The sequence below is a fragment of the Fukomys damarensis genome, unplaced genomic scaffold (assembly GCF_012274545.1).
Source record: "Fukomys damarensis isolate Sample0158 unplaced genomic scaffold, DMR_v1.0_HiC HiC_scaffold_20, whole genome shotgun sequence".
Taxonomy (NCBI): Eukaryota; Metazoa; Chordata; class Mammalia; order Rodentia; family Bathyergidae; genus Fukomys; species Fukomys damarensis.
In genome coordinates, this window is record NW_022900932.1 from 40,517,425 (window position 1) to 40,524,972 (window position 7,548).

General features: G+C 38.4%; 1 pseudogene; it reads right to left on the minus strand.

The window, feature by feature from the left end:
• Positions 1-1,286: 1,286 nt before the first annotated feature.
• LOC104867707 lies at positions 1,287-2,456 on the minus strand (annotated as a pseudogene).
• Between the last annotated feature and the right edge of the window lie 5,092 nt (positions 2,457-7,548).

Genomic DNA, 7,548 nt, shown 5'->3' on the forward strand with positions numbered 1-7,548 from the left:
ATGCTTTCTTCTCCCTCCTTCCATAAGGGTCAATCCCAAGACTACTCTCTGATAAAAATCTTTCATGCTCCTCTCTCTAGGGGTCAGCTACTTGGGGGCTGACATGTAACATAAGTATACCTTCCTCACAGAGCGATCCTTAGGAAGGAATAAATAAGTTACATACACCAAGTACTTAAAAGAGTACTTGCACGTGGTAAGGGGAATATAAATGTTAGCTGTTATTATTTATGTGATCTTCTTATGAAGCCATCAACTCCTACAATGTTTTTTATTTTTCCCAATTAAAAAAAAACTCCTTGCAATGTTTTGAGTTAATTTTCCATATGTTGTACATAAAGATTACTGGCTTGTCTTAGGTAATGAGATAGGAAAGAAATTTATTTTTGGCTCATTTGTTGCTGATGGAATTCCCTCATTCTTGGTGTCAGGGGCCACTGCTGCATTTGCAACTGGGCTATAAATATCTTCTTTATCTGCACTTTGTTTTCTTGGCTTTTTTTTTTTGAGAAAAGATAGGAATAAGTTATATCCTCATTAAGCTCAGATTACATATATATCCTGATAAAGACTTCATTACAGGAATCTGCATTTGTAGGTCCTCTTCTGAGATGAAGTGAATCAATATTCAGAGTTTAGTTCATTCTGTTGAGACAGAAACAGTTCTGATAACCAAAGAGCTTAGATTGGACCTGAAGCTCTTTTTTGTTGTTGCTACATTTTTTGTATGGATCATAAATACTTGATACTTATGGACTAAAATAGAGATTAACTTTTCCCATAAAATTATAGGCTCCCAAAATTAATACTCAGAAACAACTTCTGTACTCACAAACAACTAATACAACAAACAACTAATACAAAATCACACAATGAAAAAAAAAGTCATATCATACATTATATGAGACAATAATCTGACACAGTAGGAAAAAGAAAGAATCGACAAATGCAAACTGGCTGAGAAGTAAAGGCTATGGTGAGTAAAAGAAGGTATCTTTGTTTTATTTATAATTCTTCAAGGAACATTAATTGTATAATTTGGTTTAAACCATGTGTACAACATAAACAATGTGTAACTATAGTTCTCTTATTCTAATTGGAAAGCAAAAAAGTTTGTGATCCCAGTATTCCATATATGCCTAATGTTATTCCCTGATATAAACTGTGAAGTTTTAGAAAGAATCCCCAAAGAAGCGACCCATTCCCTTCTATTTAATGAGAATTCTGTGTCATTTGCCTCCTATCTACCCTACCTCCTTTTTTCATTGCATAGGGACTTCAAGCCCCTACCCATGACAGTGATCAGGGTATAGGTTTTCATTCCAGTGGGCACCCTGCTTCTCAGCCACAGTTCAATAAGTTGGGATTGGCTGGCATAAAGCTAGAGTTTATCAGTAGTGTCCACCCACTTCACCTCCTGGGCATCATCACCAGCTTTCAGAGGGAGATGGTCCATTATTTCACCTTTTTCATCATGGTAGTTCATAGCGTCTGTCTCCATTCATGCATTATCTCTGTTTCAAGGATCATCCACATAACCTTTATAGACCACAAAATGCTCCTGGCTGAAGAGTCTATGCAATTGTTTCTCCAGTTCCTGCCTTTCCTCCCTAGATTTCTGTAAGGAGTTCATAGCTTCCACCCCAAATTCTCCCTCCAGTGTGGCACAGATCTTCTCTCCTGGATTCACCATACCCCTGGAATGGCCCGTTCTCCACAGTCCTTCCTTTTGATGGCTACAAACTGAAGGATGTTTTTCCCAGAACCAGGCTGGTAACTATTTCCCTTACTATCCCTTTTCCACCTGGTCAAGATGGGATCTGCAGCATGACTGGGGCCCCAACATCCCAAAAGTCCTCTGCCAACCATCCTTGTCCGACCTGCAGGATTTCTGGGTCTACCATTTTCAACTTCGTAGAAGCCATTCTGGGTCCTTCTCTCCACATGTCCATCTTTTTCATTAAACATAGAGAGAAGTCCCTTTTACCACCCGGGGGTCTGCCCATACAGGCTTGGCCAAAACAGAGCCAACAGTGTATTCCACTGGGCTGTACTCTGGCCATTCAACCAGCCAGCTCACTTTCTCCTTAGGAACCTGCTTCGCTCCACCTGAGAGCCTGGGTATGGAGACATTAGGGCCTTCTTGTGGGGGCTCTCGGCAGCAGCATTCAAAACAGATATGACAATGTTTAGAGGAAACCCATGTGACGAAAGTTGGCTCCCACTGGCCTGGATATTGGGGCAACTTGTGAGCCTGGCAGCCGAACAGTCCAAGGTCACAGAAAGAGAGACTGTCACTAAAGTCTTTGCCAGGTGGTGTCCGACCATCTCATCCACAGATGAGATGAGAGAAATTTTGGTTTCTCTCAGTAGTTCCTTGCACATCCAAGGGACTTTGTGGGCAGGCAGCCAGGTTTATCTCAAAACGGCCCTGCAATGGCCTGCCCAAAAGACAATTCTGAGCTTCCACCAGACACTTCCAGGCTCTGGAACAGTGTATGGGACCAACGATGAAACCCAACCCCCACCACCCTCACCCACCACCGCGCAAGTGCCTTGGCTGTAGGGGCTGATATTTTAAACTGACAGATTCCAACGTCTGATTGGGAAGTGCCAGCGTTTAGATCTTTATCCTTGCCACACCAATACAATTGGCAAATGACAATAAAAGTGCCGTCCTTCACTTTGACCTTAGTATTTACCGTGGATGTAGGTCATAGGCTCAGGAGCTGTCTCTTTAGAAGAGGTCAGAATAGAGTGGGGCGAGGGTGGACAGAATTACCTGTGTGGGATGCTCAAAAGCCCAGTGTGGGTGAACATCAAGGAGAGGGAAAATCCACCTGGTGTACTGTGCTGGTCCTGGTGAAAACTCTGGGTTTATGATGGAGAGAGTGTCAAAACTTGGGTTCATTATTCACTACCCAAATAATTTGAGCAAACTGCTTAATCTCTCTTTGCCAGTAAGTGCTGGCTATAGCATGCCAAGTGCTGTGCCTAGCACTGAAGACTGGACCAAGAGGATTCTGGTCAGGCACAGCACTGCATTCATGCAAAAACAGAACCAACACTGGAAAGTAATGCCAGGTAATAATTAAAAGTTAAGCACAAGTTCTAATCCTACCACCAATCCTGCCACTACCATCCATCACCACACTTTTAATATGAGACCTTAATCAAAGTCACTTAAGCTCTTGTCAAGTTCTTCCTGGGTAAAATAGAAATATTAATAGCTATTCATAAGGCTGTGGTGACAATTAGGTGGTATATTTTGTAAAGCTGTTTGCAAAAGTGCAGTCCACAGAACACACTCAAAAGCTAATTGTTATTGCTATAGTTTATTTGCCTTTTTTTACTCTGTACCTTGAAAACTATGTGATTAGAATAGGACAGCTGAAATGAGTATGGGAACTGAACAGCATGCATATGAGGTCAGACTTAAACAACCTATGATTTCTCTGTGCGAAAAAATTCAGCCTGAGAAATAACAGAATCTAAATCCTGAAATGATAAATAAGGAGAGAAGATAGTCATTACACAGAAGAAAATAAGCCAAAGAAATCTTATCATTTGAAATAGTTTTAGAATAAATTGAGTACACACTCTACAGCTAATTAAAACTCAAAGAATATTTAAGATTTCTCAAAGTTTGTTCCACATTACACCACATCCATTAGAAAGATATCCAATGAATAAATGAGGAGTTCTCCATATTTTATCACCCTCCTTCTTTAGAAATTCAGGATTCACATTAGTGTTTTAAAGATTCTACATAAAAACAAAGCAAGTCAACCTTAAATTGTTTAACTTTACTTCATCCCTTACTTTCCAAACTATTTAACCATAGAATGCTTCTTTTGTGCAATAACTGGTAATATTTTAGAAGCATGACTCAAGTTTAGAAAGGTTTCAAAATATGTATATGTACTTGGGAGGTGGATCACCAGCCACTTAAAGTTATAACCATCATCGTTACTACAGAAAGAAACACCCACCTCATACCCTCATAAAAAACTCTAAACTAGTCTTCCAGAAGGCTTGAAACCTGGAAATAGCTGAGACTACAGAGAACAAAAGAGTGAGAAAAGATAGAGCACAGAGAAATATGAGACTTGGTTGTCATTTATCATCATTGTCAAAACAATTTGAGAATTTATTGTACCCAATGAACTATGCAAAGTATCACTGAGGAAAAAAAAAAAAAAGAAAATCACTAAGGGACACAGTTCTAGCTCTGTAGCTCTTGTTCTCTTATACCTTAAAATTTTCAGCCATGGAACTTCTATTCCTCTATGCCTTCTGGAAGTGTATTTAAGAAAACTACTAATATGAAAACTTAAACTCTTGGGGAGAAGGAACATGTGAATTCCTTATATTATAATTTCCAGGTACCCTATTCAAGATACAAGAAGCAAATGAAGGGGTTTAGGGGCTGGTTCTAGCTTTCTCCCATCATAAGCTGTATGGCTTTGCTTGTGACACTTAGATGTTCTGGGTTTTGGTTCTCACTATAAAAGGAAACTATTGGTCTCTGTTATCTACGAAAGTCCTTCCAGCTTTAACATTTTATGATTCTGGGAAATATAAAAACCTCATTATTAGAAGGCCAAGGTCAATTTTTGCTATGAATCAAAAAGACCAGATGTTCAAACACAAATGACCAGATGCTTAGGGGGAAACACACACACACTTGAGGGGAGCAAAGAAACGGCAATGAAGGCATGGGGTGTCACGTATGACACAGGAATAGAATGAGCCGAACAAGAATTCATGGAACACCCGGAAAGGGTTTCAAAACCAGAAACAAGGTACTTTTTAATTCTTTGAATAATCAAAGGGCAGAAGACAGTTAAATCAGGTCATCTGTTGATCATGGTGCAAAACATGCCCTAAGAGAAAATAATAAAATACTATAGTAGAGACCAAGAGAATTGTTTTCTGGTAAAGCACTGGACAGATTTCTTTTCCCAAACTGTCTTATGATACAGAAGAACAAAAGGGAATAAACACATAGAATTTTCGGTCTTACCCATGAGAAAGTCCTAGCGAAACTGTGAAAGATGATCAGAAAACAAATATTTGGCCTGTCATTATGAACTACATGTGGGTCAGGGATTGTCTATATAATTCCCATTTCATTAAATATGTAGTATTATGAAAAGCAGAAGAGTGCTGAGGAAGACCAAGGTGACTAGAGGGCCCAGACAGTGGAAAAGTCCTGCCTCTTTTCAGGAAGCAGAAATAAATGGGTACCCAGCCCATTTATTTATAAAGAATTAGCCAACTTTTTCTAAAGTGGTGTTAAGACTAAATTTCAGAAAGAAATCTGAAAACAGAGGAAAGTATTTTCCCTCCTTTAAGGTAGTAATAATGATAATAAACAATAGGAAAATAGCTCTCATTTACTAGGTTTCTCTACGTATCAGACAGTGGGATATGGATTTGCAGAGTTTTTGCACCTTGATTCAGCCACTTCTTAGTTGGTTGACACTGGGCAAGTTTCTTGATTCTTACAAACCTGAGTTTTCTTATCTAAGAATAATACTGGTATTTATGTTATAGGGTTGATATAATTCATTTGAAGAGCTCACAATAATGCATGGTCTATATTAAGGCCTCAGTAAATATTATTAGCTATTATAATAATTATTAAGCACTTTACATTTATTGTCCCATTTAATTCTCAAATACTCTGAGTTAGGCAATACATGAATACCATCATTAACATACTGAGGACTTTGCAGTTCATAGAAGTTAAATGTGCCAAGTCACACATCTAGTTACTAGTAAATATTTCAGACTTAGGAAAGCTTGACTATAATAAACTCATGTTTATTGATAGTCTAAATGGATGTTGAATTTGATTATACATGGCAAAATAGCACTATTTTATTATAACTATAAATAGTTGATTTATATTAAAATGATTCTGCTAGGCTCTCTGTAAGACAAATAAGTCAGAGACAGGGAAAGTACTAGAAATCTATTGTAGCAACATAGTTACAAAGTATAAACACAAGGGCCCAAGGATTTAGCTCAGTGGTTCTGCTGCCTGCCTTGCAAGTGCAAGGACCTGAGTTCAATCCCAGGTACAAAAAAAAAAAGCATAAACACCCTATATTTTGAGGCAGAGGCAGTTCAGACTGAAAAGACAAGTAAGAGAGACAAACTGAAATGGAAGTGAAGGCCGAAAGAGAAGGAGTCCACGATCACCCATTTTATCCCAAAAAGGCCTGATGGAATGATGGCACAAGCAGATAGAGAGAAGTCAGGAGGGGAGTTGGCAAAGGAGTGTACACCGTTAGATGTGTTCCAAAGACATACAGAAAGTGAAGAGAGAATGAATGAGTGATTTGGGAACTCAAGATTCTGCCCCTAGCATTTCTGTGCCTCAGTTTCTTCTTATACAAAATAAAGATTTGATCTAAAACTAATCTTTTGGATTACTTCCAAATTCCTAGAAAAAGCATGTAAAGGAAGTAGACTCAGAAGTAGACTCCAGGGATCAAATAGGTATTGAGTAGTCAAAGCATTGAGTGTAAGTCTAGCCTTGATATAAAAGAGAAAAATGGGACAATTATCGACACTTAAGATTAAGGAAAATTGTGCCTTTAAGCAATAAATTAGGCAAAATAATTAATACAACTACACATGGAATCACGGCCAAAGCAACGTCAATAATCAAAAGAAACTACGTAACACTGAAAGTCAAATAGTCAAGGATTCCACATGCTCAGCACCTTATTCTACCTCTGAGCAATACATCCAACCTAACTACTACTGCTTTTAACATTTCACTGGAGGAATTTTAACACATTTTATACAAGTAACTCATTATGTGTATAATATTCTATACTACTCAACAAGTAAAGATCAAGTATGAAGTTATGCAAAATAACAGCACTCAGGTACAAACTAAAACTTAGAGATAAAAGGTTGTTCATTAGTTTTCTGTGGCTATAACTTATTATACAAGGAACAAGATCAGGGGAGTGCTTGTCTAGCATGTATAAGGCTAATTTTCCACGTTCCCCACCTCCCCTGGAACTTCATAGCATGCTAACATTGCTGGGGGGTGGGGAAACCCAACCTGGCAGGAGCAGGAAGCAGGAAATGTAAAGGACTTGGAGCTAAAAGATAATTGAGCAACAGCAAACCAGAGGAAGACCGTATTTTCACAGATGGCATTAAACGTACACCATAAGACATAACTTCAAGTAATGCAAAAAATGCCAGTTAGGGCTTAGAAACTTGATCTGATTTGCCTGTGGTATTTGGTAGGTCAATGGCCATAGGAAATCATATTAATATTTGCCCATATTTATTTACTGAGTACTGAATATTTGAAGGACGGTGCTACATGTTTATAACAGCCTAAATCTTCCTGACCCTTCAAATTCTATCCTTTGAACTCCTAACTCCCATTTAGTGACACTGGAAAGTGAAAAGGTCATGAGCATAGAGTTCTTGTAAGTGGGATTAATCCTCTTTTAAAGAACCATTCTTCAAAAGCCTGCTGAAATGCCACCTCCTCCAAGTAGTTATTATCAA